The 26,017-nt window shown below is 42.0% G+C and overlaps 1 pseudogene; it reads left to right on the top strand.

Moving 5' to 3' along the window:
* Positions 1–1,250: 1,250 nt before the first annotated feature.
* LOC126417863 (5S ribosomal RNA) lies at positions 1,251–1,368 on the top strand (annotated as a pseudogene).
* Positions 1,369–26,017: the final 24,649 nt, after the last annotated feature.

Raw genomic sequence — 26,017 nt, 5'->3', positions numbered from 1 at the left:
TCTAGCGAGGTTCTGTTCTGAAGTAATGTATCACTTCTTTGGGATGCCACTCGCGTATTTTAATATAGCCACACGACAAGACTACATGATCTTAATACAACATCTTCTGACACAGCAAAGTACATGATCAAACACAGTGTCTACGAAAATGTATCTTTACACTATTTGTGACACGTGTCTGTGCCTCATGACTACCGGAGTGAATCTTTTAAGGAATACTGGCAAACACATCGTGCCACAAACAACATGACTGTACATCTCGACTGCCTAATCCAGAGTGACGAACAGGAACTTAACTAAAAATTGGACACACATCCTACGACAGACAACATGTCTGTTCTTCTCGACTGCGTAATCCAGAGCGACGAACAGCCCGAAACACTGCGCGCGCCTTACCAGAAAAGGCGTGACCCGAACGCTTCCAAAATGCTTCGTCTGCAATTTCGTCAGTCTTTTGTTTTTCAATTGACTTGTTTTTAATCATTCTAAAATGGCTGATTGATAGTCAGCTGTTGAGAGATATTTATATTAAAAAGTGAAGTCATTCAATGAGTAGTTTAACTAATAACAATTACTATACCTTAATGTTTTGGCGCCCTTGCTCCGAACACAGCAGCCAATCACACAGCAGTAGTATTATGCAGACGGTCTTCCTCACGGGAATGGCACCTAGTCTAACATCTGTCACAGGTACCTCACACCACATTTAGCCATCTATGTACTCCTTGCATCTCCACTGCTCTGGCAACAGCTTCTTGGAGCCTAATATGATGCCTGACTAAGCCAGAAGTATTACAGACTTGAGTATCCTATGGTGAGCACAGCATGAGACTACGGAGAGTCGTTGAATTGCTTAGTTGACGAGTAACTCACAACAGTGCTACAGTGCTATTAGTACTGATACGCAGCAAAGCAACGGTAACGATAAACAAAGCAACCATTGCAATGTATGTACATCAGTTGCCGAGGTTGACAGTTCGTCAGAAAGGAATCCGAGGAATTTCGCAGTGTGAGAAAGAAGTGGCTGACAAAAAAATTACTGTTTCTACAAGATGTATCAGAGGACATGGAGCCACAAATCCCTTCTCCAGAGAAAAGCACTAAAGATCAATCGTTGTCCAATTAGCGAGCAACAGCATAATTACGCCCATGGAAGACCAGCCGCAGAATTCTACAAAATCAGTTGTGAACGGATTTCAAGTAAAATGATCGTGTGGAGCATACGAAAAAGTACAGGTATTCAAGGGAGGGGCAACGGCCTTGCCGCAGTGGATACACCGGTTCCCGTGAGATCACCGAAGTTATGCGCTGTCGGGCGTGGTCGGCACTTGTATGGGTGACCATCCAGGCTGCCATGCGCTGTTGCCATTTTTCGGGGCGCACTCAGCCTCGTGATGCCAACTGAGGAGCTACTCGACCGAATAGTAGCGGCTTCGCTCAAGAATACCATCATAACAACCGGGAGAGCGGTGTGCTGACCCCACGCCCCTCCTATCCGCATCCTCCTCGGAGGATGACACGACGGTCAAGTGGTCCCGATGCGTCGCTTGCGGCCTGAAGACCGAGTGTTTATTCAAGGGAGTACAAGGCGCACTTGTTGCAAAAACTGGTGTTAAGGCGTTTCAAGGATTTTCGATACAATTTACAGACGGTGCATGCCAGTGACGTAGGAGGGAAGCAGTGGGTGGATGCATAATTTCATACAGTGCTACAGAATTAGAAGATGTAAGATAATGAAACTCCAAGCAAAGAGTCAACTTGATGATGCACAGCAAAATGCGGAAGGGCCCGAAAATTTATTCATGAAATAAACAAATTGATCCCATCGTTCAGTAAGGGATTTGTTTTCAACTCCGACCAATCGGAATTTGAAGAGGAAGTGCATATGAATGAAACCCTGGAAATTAGAAGTACCAAGGTAGCTGTATCGAGATCAACTGACATCTATGCCTTAAGTCATTCCTATGCAATTACGCCGTCTGTTACTCTGGATGATAAATTGGCTGGAAAGTTATTAACTGTGCTGCGAGAAGTTGGAAGTGCTGTGCTCCCTACGATTGTGATGTACGTGATATTGCAAGGGCCCTAGGGAATAGTAACGTGACAGCAAGTAAATGTGGGAAAATTGGCGCAAGAAAACTACAAATATACTATCAGTACTTCTTTTGGCCAATAGTTAGTCAAAACAGCTTGATTTTGTTTGATTCCTGGTCTGCGTGTAAAATTTATGCGCCTTTGGAGCAAACTATCTCTCCTGAAAGGTGTGTGATATTGTAGTTCATACCACATTGAACCGCGTGTAAGGAGGAGAAATACGTACCATCATGTTTCCGACTTTGATAAAGGTCGGATTGTAGCCTATCGCGATTGCGGTTTATCGTACCGCGACGTTGCTGCTCCCGTTGGTCGAGATCCAGTGACTGTTAGCAGAATATGGAATCGGTGGGTTCATGAGGGTAATACGGAACGCCGTGCTGGATCCCAACGGCATCGTATCACTAGCAGTCGAGATGACAGGCATCTTATACGCATGGCTGAAACGGATCGTGCACCCACGTCTCGACCCCTGAATCAACACATGGGGACGTTTGGAAGACAACAACCATCTGCACGAACAGTTCGACGACGTTAGCATGGACTATCAGCTCGGAGACCATGGCTGCGGTTACCCTTGGCGCTGCATCACAGACAGGAGCGTCTGCGATGGTGTACTCAACGACGAACCTGGGTGCACGAATGGCAAAAAGTCATTTTTTCGGATGAATCCAGGTTCTGTTTACAGCATCATGATGGTCGCATCCGTGTCTGGCGACATCGCGGTGAATGCACATTGGAAGCGTGTATACGTCATCGCCATACCCGGGGTGATGGTATGGGGTGCCATTAGTTACACGTCTCGGTCACCTCTTGTTCGCATTGACGGCACTTTCAACAGTAGACGTTACATTTCAGATGTGTTACGACCCGTGGCTCTACCCTTCATTCGATCCATGTGAAACCCTACATATCAGCAGGATGATGCAAGACCGCATGTTGCAGTACGGGCCTTTCTCGATACAGAAAATGTTCGACTGCTGCCCTGGCCAGCCCATTCTCCAGATCTCTCACCAATTGAAAACATCTGGCCAATGGTGGCCGAGCAACTGGCTCGTCACAATACGCCAGTCACTACTCTTGATAAACTGTGGTATCGTGTTGAAGCTGCGTGGGCAGCTGTACCTGTCATCCAAGCTCTGTTTGACTCAATGATCAGGTGTATCAAGGCTGTTATTATGGCCAGAGGTGGTTGTTCTGGGTACTGATTTCTCACGATTTATGCACCCAAATTGTGTAAAAATGTAATAACATGTCAGTTCTAATATAATATATCCGTCCAATGAATACCCGTTTACCATCTGCATTTCTTCTTGGTGTAGCAATTTTAATAGCCAGTAGTGTAGCATAATTAGTAGATGGAAGATCAGGCGCAGAATTCTAAAAAGCAATTATGAACAGATTTCAAATAAATCCACAGCATTATAATCGTGTGGAGCATAAGAAAAAGTGCGGGTATTCTAGGGAGGACATGGCGCACTTGTTACAAAACTGGTGTTTATGCGTTTCAGGGATGCTAGATACAATTTACAGAATGTGCATGGTAGTGACCTACGTTATGCACATCAAACTGCGTGCGACGTAGAAATTTAACGAACAAAAATGGGGATAACATACACCACAAGGAAAAGTAGATGAAGGTATTAAAACCGTAGAGCATATGCTCTGAGCCGGCTGATCACAATAGTAAAAGGGGATGATTACAGTCATTTCGAGGGAAGCTGTGGGTAGATGCACAATTTGAAACAGTGCTACAGCACTGGAAGATGTAAGATAATGAAACTTCAAACCAATGGTCAACTTGACGATGCACAGCAAACTGCGGAATTGGCCCGAAAATTTATAGCTGTGATAAACAAACTGATCCCATCGTTCAGTAAAGGACTTGTTTTGAACTCCGACCAATCGGCATTTGAAGAGGAGATACATATGGAAGGAACCATGGAAATCAGAAGTACCACGGGAGCTGTATCGAGATCAACTGACATCTGTGCCTTAAGTCATTCGAATGCAATTACGCCGGCTGTTACTCTGGATGTTAAATTGGCTGGAAAATTATTTACTGTGCTGCGAGAAGTTGGAAGTGCTATGATCCCTACGATTGTGACAGCGTGATCTTGAAAGGGCCCTAAGGAATATTAACGTCACGGCAAGTAAGTGTGGGAAAATGGGCGTAAGAGAACTAAAACTATGGTATCAGCACCGCTTTTGTCCAATGGTTGGTCAAAAAAACTTGCTTTTGTTTGATTCCTGGTCTGATTATAAAATTAATACGCCTTTCGAGCAAACTGTCTCTCTTGAAAGGTGTGTGATATTGCAGTTCATACCACGTTAAACCACTGGACAAAATCAGCCTCTGGATGTTTCTTTCTTCCGAGCCTATAATGTATAGTATCACACTGTCTGTAGCTAAACGTTAAAGGATGGACAGTTTCACGATAGGCTCCCCGACAGAGTCTTCTGCTTTCGGTAATATGAGACCACATTCCATCATTTCTCATTCCTACATTAAACTAGTACCATTCTATATGCATTCTTTAAGAGTGATTACCTAGCTGAATATCCTGTACGGTTTGTAACTTCCTAGAGTCCACATTCGACCTCGATGGTGCGTACCTTTGTGCTCACTATGGAGCGCCACCTTTCATTCGATCTGCCTCGGGGAGTAGCCGCGCGTTTTGGGGCTCCTTGTTACGGTCTGTGCGGCTCTCCACGTCGGGGGTTCGAGTCCCTTTCCTTGGGCATGGGTGTGTGTTGTCCAAAGCGTAAGTTAGTTTAAGTCAGATTAAGTCGAGTGTAGGTTTAGGGACCGATAACCTCAGCAATTTGGTCCCATAAGACTTTACCACAAATTTCCAAATTTTTTTCATTCGATCTTTATGATGATCGTCTGTCATTCGGTCTCGTTAGTGGTTGGTTTCGAAAATTTGTTGACTGTCTACGATGTTCATTTTGTTAAGTGAAATACGTACACAACATAGAAGGTTGTTCTCTGTGCTCCCCGGATACTCATTTTCTGTCGCCCTCCTGATGCACATGCTGACTCATTAGCAGCTAATATTTTTCCTATCATAACTGTTTCCATAACACTTTCAAATGAGCCTTACTGAAGACTGAATCTGAGACGTTGCACTCAATGGGTTTCATGTCAGAATGCAGTTACAGTCTCCAAGAAGCTCAGCCAACGAAACAGTTTGCAGGTATCCACACAACGGCCGTCGTATGACATCAAACTGCTTCTGAGATCCGTGGGAAAGACAGGCCTCGGTTACTACGTCACAGCATATGACAGCGTACGTCTTAAGTGTCAGCAGCCGTATCCAACTGGGAGCAAGCATGTACTACAGACGAGTTTAGTAATTCTTAATTGTGCATTTAAATGTATGCAAGCTTTCGATAGCATAAAACAAACTTAAGACCTTCAGCAAGTACATTTTCATTGACTTATTGGTTTCCCACGGACCCTCACAGAGCCAGGCATTCGCCAACTATGGCGGACAAGGCAAGTAGTGAGACGTCACCAGTTCGTTGTGAGCCCCGTATATCTCGCGAACCCCGAACGCTATCTAAGATCGCGGCGTTGCACCGACGTTTGCTGGGGAGCCTTTAGTAGGGAAGAGTTGGGGCAGTTGTTTTATTTAGCCCTATGCCAAGCCGGCCGCGGTGGCCGAACGGTTCTAGGCGCTTCTGTCCGGGACCGCGCGACTTTTACGGTCGCAGGTTTGAATCCTGCCTCGGGCATGGATGTGTTAGATGTCCTTAGGTTAGTTAGCTTTAAGCTGTTGTACGTTCTAGAGGACTGATGACCTCAAACGTTAAGTCCCATAGTGCTCAGAGCCATTTGATCCGGTACGTTCTAGAGGACTGATGACCTCAAATGTTAAGTCCCATAGTGCTCAGAGCCATTTGATCCGTTTTTAGCCCTATGGCAAACAAGTATTCTAATTTCAGTCCTTCTTCTTTTCTGTTGAAATTGTTTCTGTGCTACTGAATTTCTTTGGCCATTTGAAGTAGTACTTATTAGGTCTTGCCCGAATCACATCGTCTGAGAAACGAATTTGATGGTTTCCCAGTACTAGCGCATGATCTACAACTACGTCTACATCTACGTGATTACTCTGTTATTCACAATAAAATGCACGGAAGTGGGTTCAATGAAACACCTTCAAGCTGTCTCTCTACCGTTCCACTCTCGTACGGCAGGCCGGAATATCAAGCACTTAAATTTTTCTGTGCGAGACCTGATTTCTATTATTTTGTCGTGATGATCATTTCTACCTATGTAGGTGGGTGCCAACAGAGTGTTTTCGCAATCGGGGGAGAAAACCCCGTTGCAACGAAAAATGCCCTTGTTTTAATGATTGCCACTCCAATTCACGTATCATGTCTGTGACACTATCTCCCCTATTTCGTGATAATACAAAACGAGTTGCCCTTCTTTGTACTTTTTCGATGTCATCCATCAGTCCCAACTTATGCGAATCCCACACCGCACAGCAATACTCCAGAATAGGGCGGAAACTACTGTTGGTTTATCCGTCGTACCCACGCGACAATGGTCTTTTGTGTCCTTAACGTGGGTGTTAATGCTTCTTTTTGCAGTTCATACAGTAAGCTTGGCCACCAAATACTACTCCTGCTGCAACAAGTGGCGGGCTTAGGTCCGTTGCAGTGTTCAAATATTAAGCACCTTTTCTGTTGGTTTAAACACTGTATCAAACCGTATTTCCTATTTAATAATCTGTATCTGTAGTCATACATATGGTAAACATATCTGAATATGGACGCTACATTAAGTCTAGGTTGCAAGTTCTCCAAATTAGTGCTTATTAGATCTTGCTCCCAAAATGGTAAGGTAGAAGTAGTTCAAATGGCTCTGAGCACTATGGGACTTAACATCTGAGGTCATCGGTCCCCTAGAACTTAGAACTACTTAAACCTAACTAACCTAAGGACACCACACACATCCACGCCCGAGGCAGGATTCGAACCTGCGACCGTAGCAGTTTTGCGGTTCCGGACTGAAGCGCCTAGAATCGCTCGGCCATCGCGGCCGGTGGGATGGTAGACTTAGATTTTATTCGTACTGAAGAATGTAGCTAAATCAAATAAAATTCTACTAATTCTTGTCTGTAACCGTCCCAAGTGCCCCAGTATACTCATACAGCAAGCTTCAGCAGAAACACCTGCAGTAAAACAAGGTGTCGGATGTTGCCACGGTAATGGTGAGACAATATACTCCTCGGAGATAGGACATTACTCGTCTGCGATTATGGGAGAAAACTATAGTTAGGGAAAGACGAAGAGCCAAGTTTTACTAGTGGGAATAAACATTTTCTTTAGTATTCTGGATTTACAATGTGAGTACATTTTTCCAGCACCTATTCTAGATTACAGTAAGTCACTAATTATTGTTCTCCACTCTTCTCTATTTGTCCATAAATCTTCAGGAATGTTGTTCTTCCTCATTGCTGACTGAACTCCCTGTATCCATGTATCAGGTGGTCGTCCCCTTTTTCTTCTTCCAATTGGTACCCAGTCGATTATGCATTTTGGTATCCTTTCCTGTTCCATTCGTCTGATGTGTCCACACCATTTAAGTTGTTTGTGCTCGATGAAATCAATAATTGAATTTTTACATTTCATCTTGTCTCTGATTACTTCATTTCTTATTCTTTCTCGTCTTGATATTCTTGCTTAACGTCTCCAGAAATCCATTTCTGTGACTAATAATTTTGATTTCAGTTGCCATTTTGTTGTCCACACTTCTGAACCATAAGTAATAATGCTCCTAACTATTGTTTTAAAAATCCTTTTTTTGTTATCAGTTGTTATGTGTTTGTCCCAGAGAATTCCAATCAATAAAGAGATTGTCGTCTTTTCAGAATTTATTCTTGATCTAATTTCTTTGTCCTGTTTCCCATCATTTGTAATTTTCACACCTAAATATTTATATTCCTCAGTAGCTGTTATTGCTCCCATCCCTTCTTCTAATATTAAGTCTCCATTCACTCCACCAATTACCATGTACTTTGTTTTATTCATGTTTACATTTAGACCTGATTTTTTATATTCTTGAATCAATTTTCTGGTCATATACTCTATGTCCTCATAGTCTTGGGCTATAATCAGTTGGTCATCTGCAAATTGTAACGAGTATATTGTTCTATCATTTATTGGTATTCCCATAGCGTGACATTTTTTCTTCCAATTCTGTAAAGTTACTTCTGTATATAATAAATACAATGTAGGTGAGATGCTACATCCTTGACGTAATCCTTTTGTGACTTGGAATCCATGTGATAGATATTTACCAATTTTTATTTTTAAATAGAATTTTTATATAAATTTTGAATTGCTTTAATTATTCTTGGATTTATTCCTATTGATATTAAAGCTTTCCATAAACTGGATAAAGGCACACTATCATAGGCTTTTTCTATATCTATGAATACTAAATGTATAGGTTGTGCCCGAACCATTTTGTTTTCAATAATTTGTTGTAGACAAAAGATATGATCAATTGTTGATCTTCCAGCTCTAAAACCTGCTTGTTCTTCAGCCTCCTTTTCTTTGTATTCTTGTTCTAACAAATATTTAATAATTCTTCCATATAATCTACTGAAGGTATTGGTCACTGTTATTCTCCTATAATTTTTACACTCATCTTTCGCTCCTTTTTTATGTATCACTGAAATATATCCTACTTTCAAATCATTTGGGACATCTTCCCCATTTAAACATCTTTCGAAAAGGTTTCTTAACAATTCCATTAATTTCTTTGTTCCTAATTTTAATAATTCTGCGGGAATGCCTCCAATGCCTGTAGCCCTTCCATTCTTTAAAGATTTTATTGCAGTTTTTACTGTCTCTATTTCCAAACGGATGTAATTCTCTGCTTGTAGATCTATCATTTCATTATATTCAGGGTTTCCCAAGTATTCTTCCCTGTTTTCTGTTAATAAACTTTTAAAATATTTTTCCCAAGAGTCATGAGTAATATATTTAATATGTGTTGTTTCTTTGGAAAAATGCAGCAGTACAGAAGGCAGCAGCTCCAGTGTAGGCTTGAAGAGATACATGATTTTGGAGAGCTCCTCCCTGACATTCGTCTCTCTACACCACTAAGTTGCACCCAGTATTCACCTGAAGAAGATTTGAAATGATGAGTACCAATTCGATCGCCACATCACTCTCAACTACTCGGGTGCTTACGGCTTCGTGTGTATGTTATTGATTACATTCAGCGACATACACGTCATGAATATTTTACCGTTAATGAAAGGAAACTGGGGACATAAAGCTGAACTCTATCAAGAGCGAAGTCTGATGCGTCTAAAAAGACCACTCGATACAGCTGCATTATTCAGTGGTGAGAGGCCTGCAAAGGGGATGAAAGCTTAATGAATTACTACTCTCTTTGGACCGGATTCATCAAAGCTAAATTCTGATTCCGACTGCAAAGGACTTCCTTGGCGCTCTTCATCGGCTCTGTATTCATCGCGTAAACCCGTCGCCCCCCCCCTCCCCAACACTCCCCTTAGGAAGAGGATTACGGGCAGGTTCCGACGCAGACCTGCTGGCAAAATCGCGCCTGCAGCTCCTCAATGATCTGCTGCTGCCAGATGACGGAGTAGGAGAGTTGCAGAACAGGCACTCGCTATAAGGGCTACTTCTACGTATTACCTGTCTCTCTGCTGGCTCTGAGTGTCTATACAGTATAGCAGAAATTTTAGGAATAGCCCCAATTGATATGAATCAGCGAACGAGTAATTTAGTTCAGAATATCATTGCAAAGGAAGACCTTGGAACAAATAAAATGCACTGCCAGTCAAAAAAACTGAAGCGGTCACAGGGGAAGGATAAAACGTGTGATGTTATTTCATTGGCCATAGAATCGAGTCAAATTTACAAAGAAATAGGGAGAAATGACCCCAGCTATCAGTATAACGCTTGGCCTGGAGGCCTGCGCTAATTCGATTGGAAAGGGTGTCAGAAAGCTATTGAAGCTTCTCCGGAGGCTAGCTGTCCTGCAACTGTTGTTAGTGGTCCTTGAATTCCTCGACAGTGGCACGGAGAGGGAGTTGACGTCCTAGCCGGTACCAAACATGTTCTACCGCGAACGGATCTGCGATCTCGCTGGTCACAAGGGCATCATCGTATTACCACTTAGCTGATGTTGATACCTTGTTCAGTGACTAATAATTGTGCTAACAGCCATTAAGTAGCATTTGTTACCTGATTACTTAGTTTATTTGTAATTATGAAAATTTTATCTTGTGTTATGGTTTTCTCAATATTCAGAACAGTGGTTTTTTATCTTGTTATATCAGTTACATGTACATGAGATAATTCGGTGAACGTTGCTATGTTCAATACATTTAGGGTTTTTCTTACTATTAACTGTTACACTGAAGAGACAAGGAAACTGGTACACCTGCCTAATATCGTGTAAAGCCCCCGCGATTTCGCAGAAATGCTGTAACAGGACATGGCATGGACTCGACTAATCTCTGAAGGAGTGTTGGAGAGAGCAGACATCATTAACCCTGCAGGACTGTCCATAAATCGGCGTAAGAGTAAGAGGAAGTGGAGATCTCTTCTGAACAGCACGTTGCAAGGCATCTCATATATGCTCAATACTGTTCGTGTTTGGGAGATTTAGTGGCCAGCGGAAGTGCTTAAATTCAGAAGAGTGTTCCGGGAGCCACTCTGTAGCAATTCAGAACGTACTGGGTGTTGCATTTTCCTGCTGGAATTGCACAAGTCTGTCGGAATACACAATGGACATAAATGGATGCAGGTGATCAGACAGGATGCTTGCGTACTCGTCACCTGTCAGAGTCGTATCTAGACGTATCAGGGGTCCCATATCACTCCAACTGCACACGCTCTACACCATTACAGATCGTCCACCAGCATGAAGAGTCCCAAAAAAATGTTCAAGTGTGTGTGAAATCTTACGGGACTTAACTGCTAAGGTCATCAGTCCCTAAGCTTACTCACTACTTAACTTAAATTGTCCTAAGGACAAACACACACTCCCATGCCCGAGGGAGGACTCGAACCTCTGCCGGGACCAGCCGCACAGTCCATGACTGTAGCGCCTGAGACCGCTCGGCTAATCCCGCGCGGCTGAAGAGTCCCCAGCTGACACGCAGGGCCGACGGGTTCATGAGGTTCCTCCGTAGCCTTTACACGTCCATGCACTCGACACAATTTGAAATGTTTTCAGTCGTCAAAAGTCCAATTTGATGTGCGCGGGCCTAGGCGAGGCATAAAGCTTTGTGTCGTGCAGTCATCAAGGGTACACGAGTGGGCCTTCGGCTCCGAAAGCCTACATCGATGATGTTTCGTTAAGTGGTTTGCACGCTGACACTTCTTCATGGACCAGCACTGAAATCTGTAGTCATCTGCGGAAGGGTTGCACTTCTGTCACATTGAACGAGGCAGCAGCGATGTCGGAGTTTTAATGTTTTACCGGATTCCTGATACTCACGGTACATTCGCGAAATGGTCCATAGGAAAATACCCACTTGACTGCTACCTCGGAGATGCTGTATCCCATAGCTCGTGCGCCGGTTATGACACCATACTAAAACTCACTTAAATCTTGATAACGTGCCATTGTAGCAGCAGTAACCGAACTAACAACTGCGCCGGACACTTGTTGGCTTATATAGGTGTTGCCGACCTCAGCGCCGTATTCTGTCTGTTTACATATTTCTGTATTTGAATACGCACCCTCATACCACTTTCTTTGGCGCTTTAGTGTATTTTGTATGCCTTTTTCTCCTCCTACATCGCTTGTTCCAGTACAGTTTTTATATGTTGTCCCATCGTTCATGCCATTTATAATCCGAATGTTTTGCCAGCGCTAGCCGTTGGTGGCCGAAAGGTTCTAGGCGCTTCAGTCTGGAACCGAGCGACCGCTACGCTCGCAGGTTCGAATCCTGCCTCGGGCATGGATGTGTGTGATGTCCTTAGGTTACTTAGGTTTAAGTAGTTCTAAATTCTAGGGGACTGATGACCTGAGATGTTAAGTCCCATAGTGCTCAAGCCATTTTGTTTTGTCAGCTGTAACCAGAGGCTTGGGTTTTCCTCCATTTATTTTACTGTGTGGGTAGTAATGTAATTAGCTATAGTTTCATGGTACAGTGATGCTTAAGTTTTGTTTTTTATTATTGACGTGTTTGTATTTTTATTTGTACACAATTTTATTCTATGTATGTGATTTCTTTATATGATTGTCACAATAACATACAAGTGACCAGGTATTTCACTATGTATTACCACTTAGACGCTTTGTTTTTATTATTAGCGTTATGTTTATATCGCTGTTGTGATTTACAATCAGTTACACCCAGTTTAGATTACATCCAAATCAAGAGATTTATGATTGTTGGTAGCCCGAGGTCTTGGCTTCACCTTCATTTTAAATGGGGGTCTACATTGTGCTACATGCATCTCTTATCGGTCTATAACGTAGTGTATTATCTTATACAATTTCCTCGCATCCCCTGTTCCTCCAATTGCATATTAACTTCTTGTATTGTATATACAATAATTTGACCTCACTGTTTTTGGGAACTCAATGTCTAAGGTGCATACACATACGTTTTACTTTCGTGAGTTTACATCAGAGCTAACTTTTCCGTCTAATATCTGAGCTGACAAAAAAATTCACTGTCATTATCTGTTACGGTTGTTGACCTATCATTTTACAGATGATAAAGGTGACACTTGAAATTGTAATGAAAATGCGTAACCTCCAGATTTTTTCATAGAATGATAAACTAAATTATTGTAATTACTGTTTAGAAGTATCGTTTATACAATGTCATTTTTCATATCCTTGTATGACTCTTACAAGACATTATTTTCGTTTGAACATTTTACTTGATTCCTATCTTTTGCAAGTTTGTGCCGTTTAACCACTGTTTTCCTTATACTACATCCATAGAATGTTGTTTGTTGATTAAAACCACGTGATGCCTACATATATCTAGTCTTATTATGTAGCGTTCCCTCTGTCTTTACCAGCAATTCTATTATATATCTTTTACTGGCTTCATTCCGGAGTGTTAAGTTCTTTGGTCTTCTGAGGATTGCAGTTACCTGTTAACTGCCAAGAGTGTATGTGGAGCTTACCTAAATTTCTCAAGATACTATCAAAATCTGGTTATTTTGCATTCCGCATTCTGTCATTATTTCACTGGATATACGAGATAGTTTTCTATGATAAATATGCGTTTTTATACCAAAACATGTCATAACTTTGGAAGTACTATATATGATGTTGATGTTTAGAGGTACATTTATATTTCGATTTCTTTGGCTGTGTGTATTACATATGGTTTTCTCTGTTCGGCCTACCGGCTGATGATACCGAAACCGATCAAAAATATACGAGGGCGGTTCAGAAAGTAACCTCCGATTGGTCACAGTGCGGGTTGTGGGGGGAGTAGCGACGCCATCTGTGCGTTCACGCACTCAACAGGTCAGTCGGCATCAAGCCGTGGTTGAGTGAACGTCGTACCTGCGCTAGTTTAGTTTTTGTGGCAGTTTGAAATGTGTGCTGCAATAGAAAACCCCGCCAAATGTGAAGTGCGTGCTGTCATAAGGTTTTTTACAGCCAAAGGATTTTCTGCAGCAGCTATTCATCGTGAGCTTTGTGCCATGTACGGACCAAGAGTTATGAGTGAAGGAGTTGTCTGTGAATGGGTACGATTATTTAAAAGTGGACGAGAAAACGTTCATGATGAAGAGAGGAGTGGTAGACCATCATTGGTGACTGACGAACTCGTTCAGACAGTTGATGCAAAAGTTCGTGAAAATCGACGTTTCTCAATGTCGGAGTTGTCTACTGGTTTTCCACAGATTTCTAAGACTCTCTTGTACGAGATAGTGACAGCAAGATTGGGTTACCGTAAGTTCTGTGCACGATGGGTGGCCAAAATTCTTACCGACCACCACAAAACTCAAAGAATGGCCTCTGCATTAGACTTTCTGTCACGTTATGAGGACGAAGGAGAACCATTGTTAAACAGAATCGTGACGGGTGACGAAACCTGGATTAAGTACGTGAACCCTGAGACAAAAGAACAATCAAAGATGTGGGCGCATTCAAATTCGCCTACCAAACCAAGAAAAGCCTCGCAAGATTTTTCTGCCAGAAAACTGATGGCAACGGTGTTTTGGGATGCCAAAGGGGTGTTGTTGGTTGAATTCATGGAACGTGGTACGACCATTAATCAAGACGTGTACTGTGAAACAATAAAAAAGTTACGACGGGCTATACAGAACAATCGCCGTGGTATGCTGACTTCCGGTATCGTTTTTTTGCACGATAACGCCCGTCCTCACTCTGCTCGCAGAACAACGGCTCTTCTTGAGTCCTTCAAGTGGGACGTTATCAACCATCCACCTTACAGCCCAGATCTGACGCCAAGTGATTATCACCTCTCCATGCATTTGAAGAAATGGCTCGGGTCACAGCGGATTGATGACGACGAAGAGCTCAAAGATGCGGTCACAGGCTGGCTCCAGGCACAAGCGGGTAATTTTTATGCAGAAGGAATTTCAAAGCTTGTGAAGAGATACGATAAGTGCCTCAATCCCTATGGAGACTATGTAGAAAAATAGTGCAAAGATGTAGTTGTAAGATGTATATATTAAAATATTTTTATTTAACTTGGTGTATTTTTTTAAATCAACCGGAGGTCACTTTCTGAACGGCCCTCGTATATAATACGTACAGCTGACGGCAAATAAAAATGCTTTTCGATATCAAGCACACAGTTCACAGAAACGTTTGCCGTGTGTGGACGAGCATTGTCGTGTTGAAAAATGGCACCACGATACTGTCGCATGAGAGGTAACACTTGGGGATGTACGATATCCTTGACGTTACGCTGTCAGAGTTACCTCAGTCACTACATGCCGTGACTTGGTGTCGTACCAGATGGCCCCCCCACTCCATGACACCAGGAGTATTTGCGCCGAGCCTCTACAAAACATTGGAAGTATGGGTCCCCTCATTACGTCGCTGCTATACTTAACCGACGATGGTCACCTACGGTAGTGCGTGAGCGCTATTCGTCGCTGAACACAATTCATGAGCTGCCCGTGCTTCCCGGCCGCGACACCACTGCAAACGCAGTCATGTGTGATGTAGTGTTAAGTAAGAGATAGTAGTTCCCCACTCCAGCTGCTTGTAGCCTTCTAACAACGGATACGACCAGCCACCCAAATGGAGATCCTCAGTTAGGCTTCTTTCAAACTCTGCCAGTAGCTTATAATACTGCCTCACACAAGTATGCGGAACCTCCTAGTAGTTCACACTGTTCACTCAACATCTAACAATGTCTTCGCCCTTCTACTTCCCTACCAGGCCTGGCAACTACACTAACACAAACAACGCTAATGCAGACTGGTGACCATTCTACCTGTAACAGAGAGTTGCAAATAATCATTTACATACCCGCCGACAGTGTACACGTACATGGAGTTACATTGTCATCCGATTATGTCTCCTTGGTATTGCGGTTTTTTTATGTAGTGAAATTTAGGTAATTTTCTTCTCATGGAGACCTGAATTTTGCTTTCGATTACGACTTCTAAGCCTGTGGCAACTTCATCGGCCCAGAGAAGTACTTCCTGTACCCCCAAGTGTCTTTAGTTAGTTGTTGAATATATTTCAGTCTCTGCAACATAGTGATCCGTGAAGTAAACGGCTTGTCATTAGACTATCTTCATATCTGACTAAAGCATTTAGTGCCTTATATTATCCTAATATAATTTAGCACCTCTTGAAGGTGACACTATGACTTAGTTCTGTTAGGATACAACATGATTTCGTATGTTTTAGTCAGATCTGAAGGTAGTCACTATGGACTGTTATCGATAGTTGTATGAATTTTCTTCCAATAATGAAAGAAACTAACTCCAGTCGCTGTTTCCTCCTACAGGTTTGCCTTTATGGCAGTCTCTACTACCGTGGAACGTATTTTTTGATATCGTAGCTCATGCCCAATAGTCCTGTCCCTTATTCAAGATTACGTATCTTTCCCCGCAGATTCTGAGGGGAATTTCCTCATATCTTAAAATTTACCAACACACTTAATTTTCAGCGTCCTTCTGATTCGTGGTAAGTTCCTACTCTATGTCACTTGTCATTGATAATAGGTGGGTGATTATTTGTCTTTCTTCCCAGTACGTTATGAGTGCTACATTGCGCAAGGTAATTGGTCCAGTACTTAGAGAAAATGAACGTTTGCATTACTAAGACTAAAAATAATCCCCGATTGCGCTCCCTAAGTCCGATCTTCGGGTTATTTAATACTTACAACATGGTGGCACCAAGTTTTCGCACGTAGAGAATACCGAGGAGCATATGTGGAATATCGACATCAGAGAGATTCTGAAAGATCGACAAAAATGAGTAGAATTTCGTAAACGTGTCGTGTGCGTGAGGAAAGTCAGTTGACTGATGATAATGGGAAGAAATTTCTGTACATCCGTGGTCCCCAAGAAGGGTAAAGACACTTGCATAATATAATACAGCGCAATAGTATACATTTCAGAGGGATACAGGACCATTATCGTCTTCTTTAGCTATTTGTTCACAGAAAGTAGCACATAATGTAGGATACATTAGATATCTGACTAACCGACGGAGGATTATACATTATTTAGTTAGCGCACAGTAACTTTTGTGGTCCCATCTATCCACTAACAGCAAAGCTTTCGATCAGAACATCAATGCGACAAAAAAGCAGCAGTATCAGACGAATTTGACAAAGTGATTATGAAGTAAAAATAATGGTAGCTAGTTCTTAATGTAGAGAAAAGCGATATTGGGCAGTTTACCAGTCCTAAGGAATAGCAGCCGTTGACAACTGGAATAAGCTGCCACAACTGAAGTCTGTCGTGGTAGATGAGGATTTGGGACAAACAGTGAAGTGATTGCATTACGTACGCACTGTTATAGATAAATCAACTACCTGAACCAGGAAGAGAGTAACTGCAATTTGGTAACGAGAAAGATTTTTTATAGATCTTTATACTACCAACACAACGATCCTGCCCAAGCTACAGGGTCCATATTACAAGTATGGACACGAACTGTTACAAAGAATATTCTGACTTGTCGGAGGCTTGTGTACCCACTGAGAAATGGTAAGAGAAATACTGCAAATTGTCAGTTGGACATAAGGAAAATTTCAGAAGATGATTTTATAGTGTCTAATACATTAATATTCTTCAGCCACTTCGGCTTCCTCCCGCCCCTTCCCCGCTTCGCACGTTCTTCACGTAGAACCTGAAAAGAGAAGTGATGTCAGTGCCTACTCGCAACGAGACATTTGAACAACTAACTTTGCCACGTTCCGTCCGCGAATAGAACTGCAAGAAACGCACTACCCTGCACAATGGAAAGAACATTCAGCCACGCATTTTATGAATTCAGTATTCAATACGGTGATGGGCATAAGGATCACAAGTATTTACAACACGATGAGAAAAAAACGTAATTTTTTCCATACATCACAGTCGGAGGTAATCTACGAATAAACTTTCACATTAACACGAAGTTTTACCACTATACGGCATATTTTTTGTTACATCTTCGCTTAGATAACATTTGTGAAGTCATCGCGTGTCCCAGGTGCTACGTACTGTCGCTATCGATCTAACCGTGACACTAGCTCCTTCTGACACAATTCATGAAATACGCATAGCATAATTAAGTGTTATCGCCTTAAGAGTGATCTCTTAATAATAATTTCAGTGGTACGACATATTAGATATCGTATCAAAATATGTGTGGCATAACATCGTTTGCCTAAAGGGTCTCTAACACGTGCAATTACAAAAATACCATTCCATTATACAGAAATGTCTGAATCCACATATTCTCAGCAAACATTACAACTATCGTAGAAGATATACATCTACATGACTACTCTGCAATGTGCATTTAACTGCCAGAAAGAGGGTTCATCGAACCACCTCCTGGCTATATCACTACCGTTCCACTCTCAGACAACTCTCGGGTAAAACGAACATTTAAATCCTTCCTTGCGAGCTTTGAATTCTATTATTTTATTATGATGATCATTTGTCTTAAGTAAGCGGGCGCACACAAAATATTTTTGCATTCGGAGGACAAAGTTGGTGACTGAAGTTTCTTGAGACGATCCCGCCGCTACAAAAAACGTCTTTGTCTTAGTGATTGCGACCGCAATTCGCGTACCATATCTGTGGCACTCTCTCCCCTACTTCTCGACAATACAACACAAGCTGCCCTTCTTTGAATGTTTCGATGTCCTCCATCAACCTATCCGGTAAGGATCCCATACTGCGCAGGAGGGCTCCAGAAGAGGACGGACAAGCGTATTATAGATAGTCTCTTTAGTTGATCTGCTGCATCTTCTAACAAGCAACACTACCCAGGGCCACTCGCCGGTTCCGATACACTTAGAATCTGTTGTAGTCCAGGTCAAAATATCAGACACGTATTTTCTATACGTCCGCATAAGGCCGTTCAAATGGTGAAAACCCTCCCGAAGAAAATCTGGTTGTTATCTTTCTGAGCACATATTGTCAAAACAGTAGAAGATATAAAAAAAAAGTTGAAACCTAATTTCCATGATTGCTATTGTACTTACAACTGTGCAATGACATCTTTAAACATTTTGATATCTTTCGAAATCGTCCCCTTACGTCACAATTTTTGAACCGGTAAAACCTTACGTGTAGTAAATCTAATAGTACATTTAATAACAACTTCAACCGTGTATGATAAAGTTACATTTCGAAGTTGCAGTAGTCAGATATACATAGGTTGGAAGTACCCCTACATACCGCGATACGCGCGCTCTGTCCGCCGAATCAGGCTTGTCATACATGGCGATACTGTTGTTGCAATTTTACAGTGCAACATAAAGGACGAGCCCCTGAAGAATTTAACTGAAACAAGAAGGTCTCAGTCTCTGTCGACTCCGGGAATATCCAACGTGGAAGTGGCGAGAGGCTATTCCCGTTTTGTTTTTTCGTGGTCTTTGTTTTGTTTCTTGTTTGTTTCTTTGGTTGTTCCGTTTCACATTTACTTCGTTATTTTACAATATAAAGGTTGTGTTGTTTTATCTTTGACAGTCAGTGCAATAACGAGGGGACGTTGTATTATCCACTGCAAAGAAGGGCAGCGTACACATACATTTTGTGCACGACGCACATCTGATTGTTACAGTATTATTGCTCAATTTACAGCATGTATCACAATTTTTAAAGCTATATAGAATAGGAGGTTCACATTTATCAGGTCTTTCTGTGATGTATTTGCTCTTGAACAACGCATGGCTTAGGATGTTCTGAAATCGAGAGGGTGAAAACTGATTATGAATCAAATATTGAATTTTCAGGATATTATCATCCAGGTGCAAAGTTAAATAATAGCTGTATAACTGGCCGGAGTGGACGAGCGGTTCTAGGCGCTACAGTCTGGAACCGCGCGACCGCTACGGTCGCAGATTCGAATCCTGCCTCGGGCATGGATGTGTGTGATGTCCTTAGGTTAGTGAGGTTTAAGTAGTTCTTAGTTCTAGGGGACTGATGACCTCAGAAGTTAAGTCCCATAGTGCTCAGAGCCATTTGAACCATTTGATAGCTGTATAGTAGCATTATACCAGGGAACACTTTTACAAGTTTCTTCCACGGTCTGAATAGCTAAATATCAAGTGCCTAGATTATGTGTTGTGGAGCAGGAATCGTCATATATTGTACTGCGTTAATTCCTTATACCATACATTTGCGATAGATCACCAGAAGAGGGTATTACGGGAAAGATCAATCTACACAGGGTGGTCCATCTGAAGTTTCAGATGAGATTATCTCAAAAACTATACATCGGGTAAAAATAGTGGGTAAGACGAGTTCGTAAGCTCAAAGGGGGACATAAAATGATACTACATGTGACTGCCAGCCCCCACACCCTTGGGTGAGGCCAGGCTTTTAAATCTTAAACGGTAACACACATTTTTTATTGCAGATTCGGATTCTCCAGAAAAAAGTAATAAAGTTTTGTCTGAAACATTTCTTTAAACCATTGACAGATGACACTGAAATCGAAAAAAAAATTAAAATTGGGGAAGAACCCCGATTTATTTAGAAGTATCCGAGAAAGCCGCATCAAATCGATAAAAATGTGCACCAATTCTTTCCTTACGCTAAATTAAGCTCTTTTTTTGCAAAATGTATACTACCCGCCACAGTTTTCGATGGAGGGAGGCGGAATAGTATTAAAATCTCGTTAGGGAGCTCTTCACAACTGTATTACTCACGCGACTATGGCGCTACCGCAGCCAAATTGCGAACTATGGCTCAGTATAAAGATCGGTGGAATGCGATGAGACGTCACTTCACTTTCAGATTGTGAACCGTAAACATCAACTGACGAAAGTAAATGATTCTTTAGCGAAACATGGCTCACTATCGTCCTATAGAGATTGTTGATATGATGTTAATTTTAGGTGAATGCCATAACAATTACGCTGCAGCTGCGCAATTGTATGCGGATCGTTTCCCAAACAGACGACACCCAAACGAAAACATTATTGGAAATTGGACGAGCTCGAAATGGATACATGCACCGTCCACTTCGTCATCACAAATACAGTGAAAATAATGCTCGTACCCTTACCATTCTCACCTGTTGTCAGCTGGATCCGAAAATGAGTAGTCGCGCGATTCAGAGACAAACTGGAATACCGAAATCAACTGTTTTGAGGATTTTGAAGGCACATAAATATCATGCATATCGTATCACACTGACACAGGCACTTACGCCGAAAGATATGCAAATACGTGTGCATTTCTGCCAATGGGCCTTGGAAATGATAAGAGGTGACAATAATTTTGTTTTAGATACGTTATGTTCACCTATGAAGCCACAATCAAAAACAATGGCAAATTAAACAGTAATGATTGTCATTATTGGTCCCCTGTCAATTCACACTGACAGAGACCCAATGACAATCAACACAAATGGTCGTTAATGGTCTGGTGTGGAATTTTGCACTGTTACTTAATAGGACCGTATTTTTTTGACCGAAATGTTACTGGAGAATCTTTTTTACAACTTCTCCACGATGATTTGTTTGATCTAATGCAAGATGTTGGTTTAGAAACTAGGCAACGAATGTGGCTTCAACATTCGAAGAGCACGTGGAGCCATACCACGGGATGTGCTGCTCAAAACTGTGGACAACTTTCGCAGACAATTGCCTTTACGCATTGAAGCATATGGGGATAATTTTGAACAATGTCTTCGTGGCTAGTTTCATTAATTAAGCACCCCAAATTGAGACAGGCAAGGGGACTCAAACTAATGAAGCACCCCAACATGTGAGAGGAAAGGGGACTCACACTAATGAAGCACACAACAGGAACCTAATTTTACTACGTCCATGTCATTTTTCCTGGGTAACGCTAAAAGTAGGATACAGTACAATTTGTAAAAAAAAAAAAGTAGCTTAATTTGGCGTAATGAAAGAATTGGTGCACATTTTTATTGATTTGGTGCGTCTTTCTCGGATAATTCCAAATAAATCAGAGTTCTTGGCCAATTTTACTTTTTTCTCGATTTCAACGCCACCTGTCAATGGTTTAAAAATGTTTCAGACAAAACTTGATTACTTTTTTATGGAGAATCCTAATCCGCAATAAAAAAATGCGTGTTTCCATTTAAGATTTAAAACTTGCCCCACCCAAAGGGGTGGGGGCTGGAGGACACGTGTAGTATCATTTGATGTCCCCCTTTGAGCTTACGAACTTGTCTTACCCACTATTTTTACCCGATGTATAGGTTTCGAGATAATCTAATCCGAATCTTCAGATGGACCACCCTGCATATTGCGACAGTGTACCCCGGCGGGAGGGCTGTGACGAGAGCACGATGCCCTCGGTCTACGTAAGACCACACACGTGCGCAAGGTTGGTTTGTGTTTACACCAACGACGTCACGCAGCTGGGCGGGTATGGACATGGAATCGTTCGGAGTAAACACGATGACGAGGAAGTGTTCGATGGCCGGACAGTAGAACAGGTATGCATTAATATGTGCATACACTTTAGCTGCGCTCGTTCAGTTGCTCGTCGGTTGGTTGGTTGGTTGATTTTGGGGGATTGGAGTAAACAGCGACGTCATCGGTCCCATCGGATTAGGGAAAGATTTGTGAATGAAGTCGGCCGTGTCCTTTCAAATGACACACCCCGGCATTTGCCCGAAGCAATTAAGGGAAATAACGGGAAACCTAAATCAGGACGCTGGTGTGAACCGTCATGCTCCCGAATGTGAGTGTAGTGTGCTAACCACTGCATCACCTCGCTCGGTATGGTGCACATACTGTCATTCGGTAATCACGGCTCCCGCAAACACGCGGCCGCAATGTGCAAACCGAACGTCGGATTGAAATCGAACATCATATACAGAGTGTAACGCATTGAGTGCATACACGTTTATTCCGAATACAGCACGGTGAAGCCAAAGAATGTATTACACCTGTTACACAAAAGCTTCTATCATCCGAAATCCGATGTCGCCTCTGTCATTACCGACGACGAAAGATCGGTCGTATTACATTTAGCGAATTTGATTAAAGAGAGAATGAACACGTGGCGTATTTGCACACGGTTACAGTACTTTGACCTTTGATGACGAAAGGGTATTTCCTGAGGCTGTAGCAGTGGAAGAGGTGTTTGAAGAGGATTATGCAAATGTTGTGGAAGAATGTAAGAAGAGTAAAATTGTAATAGATTTGGAATATAAAAAAAAGGACAGTTACGTTTTGGCGTGGAAATAGGAGGGAGAAGAGTTTAAAAACAGTCTATCATAATTTCAGAAAGGTTCAGGAGACAAAATCACTATGTAGATGGGAAACACAAGTCATTGAAGGTGGGACACAAAGCGACAAATTTTATTGATTGTCGACTCCATGAAGTGTCCTGTGCACCACGACCATATAATGGGTATACTTGGAAGGAGAGACAGCATTGGTCGTATTTTTTGTTTTGTTTTATTAAACGCAAAATCGATTTTCGGTCACTAAGTGACCATCTTCAGTGCTGTAATATATAATTTAAATTGGTAGGCACTGGTGTCAACAAGCTTACAGCGATCACATAAATGATGACCGAAAATCGATTTTGCGTTTAATAAAACAAAACAAAAAGAAAATGGTTCAAATGGCTCTGAGCACTATGGGACTCAACTGCTGTGGTCATAAGTCCCCTAGAACTTAGAACTACTTAAACCTAACTAACCTAAGGACAGCACACAACACCCAGCCATCACGAGGCAGAGAAACAAAACAAAAAGTACGACCAATGCTGCCTCTCCATCCAAGCGACAAATTGTTACAGGTTTCCAAATATGTATTGTATGCCAGAAGGCATGCGATAAATCACTACCTATTCATAACCTGGACCTGAAACGATGGGCTTTAAGAGCGAGAGATGAAGTTGATTTGTCGTGCCACCTGTTCAGGGCACAACGAAGCGGGTTTACCATTTTAAAGTAAGGCAAGCAATTATTTCCAGAAAGATTAATAAATTTGTCTCTCAAAATTAATTAACCAATAAAGAACAACTTACAGAACAAGCTAATGCATTTGTGGCAAACGCAAAATCGAATATTGCATCACCGCCAGACACCACACTTGCTAGGTGGTAGCCTTTAAATCGGCCGCGGTCCGGTAGTATACGTCGGACCAGCGTGTCGCCACTGTCAGTGATTTCAGACCGAGCGCCGCCACACGACAGGTCTAGAGAAACTTCCTAGCACTCGCCCCAGTTGTACAGCCGACTTTGCTAGCGATGGTTCACTGACAAATTACGCTCTCATTTGCCGAGACGATAGTTAGCATAGCCTTCAGCTACGTCATTTGCTACGACCTAGCAAGGCGCCATTATCAATTGCTATTTATCTTGTGATGCATGTACCGTCAGACCGATGTTTACCAATTACGCATTAAAGTTAAGTATTCCAGAAGCTACGTAGTTTTTTTACTAGACTCAACTCCTTTAACTGTTCCAGACCTCACGCCAGCCTGCGTGAGCTTAAACGCGTGCCTTTCGGCTACCTCATAGTGGCTTGGCTGTCTCGCCAAGTCACAACAGCATCATTAGGAAAGAACAGTGTTTACAATTCGGACTAATCCGGATTTAATTTGGAGACACACTCAGGTCGTAAAAAAATGTTCAAATGCGTGTGAAATCTTATGGGACTTAACTGCTAAGGTCAGCAGTCCCTAAGCTTACACACTACTTACCCTAAAATTATCCTAAGGACAAACACACACACCCATGCCCGAGGGAGGACTGGAACCTCCGCCGGGACCAGCCGCACAGTCCACGACTGCAGTGCCTGAGACCACTCGGCTAACCCCGCGCAGCATGCAGGTCGTACCCTATCCTTTAAAGGAACACACAAAATTGAATGTCTCGCTCAATCGTTGAATTCATTAATCCGTAGCTACACGATACAGCCAATCCTTTCTGCAAGTGGTGTTTTATAATCCCCTTTGGTCATAATCAGGCAGAAAATGGCCAGACCCAAACTTCCATGTAGTCTCAACGCATTATCTACGACGTATGGAAGTTTGGTTCTGGCCGTGACCCGTGCACGGATAGCGAAATGGTAAGGTGACAGATCGCGATAAGTGGGAAATATTGGTTCGAGTCCCGTTCTTCATTCCATTCTATAGCTAATGGTGACCGTTATTGGCAATTGCGAATACATTGAATGTATTTAGTAACAGCTGTAGTCTCCACAGTGCCTGTTTCTTTGGATACGCCAGCATATCCAAAGTAACATGTCATTGTTATGAGAATAAAACAGGCACTGCAATATCGTAATTGTCTACCGATACCGGGCAAGCAACATTCAAGTACAGTGTCTGACCTGTACAGGAATATACATAATGGTGTACGAATATACTGTAGGTCATAATCGCATGGTTGACGACATATGAAACGATTCCTGCAGGAACAACCGGCCTAAGCCAGCCACTCGACGTTTCCACCGTGGAATAATTGTTTAAAGAGATCTCTGATGTAATCCTACTATACGGCTGTGCTGTAAATTTGCACCCGAGGATTAATATCCTAAAAATTCAATCACTGATTCATAATCAGTTTTCATCCCCTCAACTTGTGAACATGTTTAGGTTTGTGAACCGTGGATCTACTTTCAAAATCTTTTCTTAAAGAATTTACTAGCGATTCATCATGAACATTAACACATTTAATCACATTATGTGAGCGTCGAAGTAGTTGCCAGTGGGTAACTGATGAAAACAAATTTCTTTCAACAAATGGAAATTTTATTCCCAAAAACCTTTTCCCTTTTTTTTTAAAAAAAAACAGATTTAAAAATTATTATCAGAAACCTCCCCCTCAATATCAAGTTACAATTTATTCAGAGGCAGAAATAACAATTTTTTTTAACAGTATGAGCTTTCGGGCTGAGAAACTTGCCGCTCCCGTTTAACACGGCCGTAGTCACGACCGCTCACAACAGCCTCTGAAAGACTACACTGGTGCAAATCTGAAACACACCAGATTACTTTAAACTAAAAATTTTAACAACTCACACAAAGACATAAAACATGCACCTCGTAGGAGGGATGAAAATGGTACAAAACAATCACATTAAAAAAAAATATTACTTGCCACAAAAAGTGCAACTTGTTTTTAAAAGAAAACTCTTACGGTGGAAGGTTGGTGACCTTATATACTAAAATGACCATTAATTAAAAACCCATGAAATACAGTCTTACATAAAATGTACAAACATGCTCTACATTACACGTATACCGCCTCTCAAGATGATAGCAAGATAAAAACATACTTCAGTGAGCTGTGA

This window comes from Schistocerca serialis, chromosome 8 (genome assembly GCF_023864345.2).
Source record: "Schistocerca serialis cubense isolate TAMUIC-IGC-003099 chromosome 8, iqSchSeri2.2, whole genome shotgun sequence".
Lineage (NCBI taxonomy): Eukaryota > Metazoa > Arthropoda > Insecta > Orthoptera > Acrididae > Schistocerca > Schistocerca serialis.
This window is presented reverse-complemented; position numbering and strand designations above follow the sequence as displayed.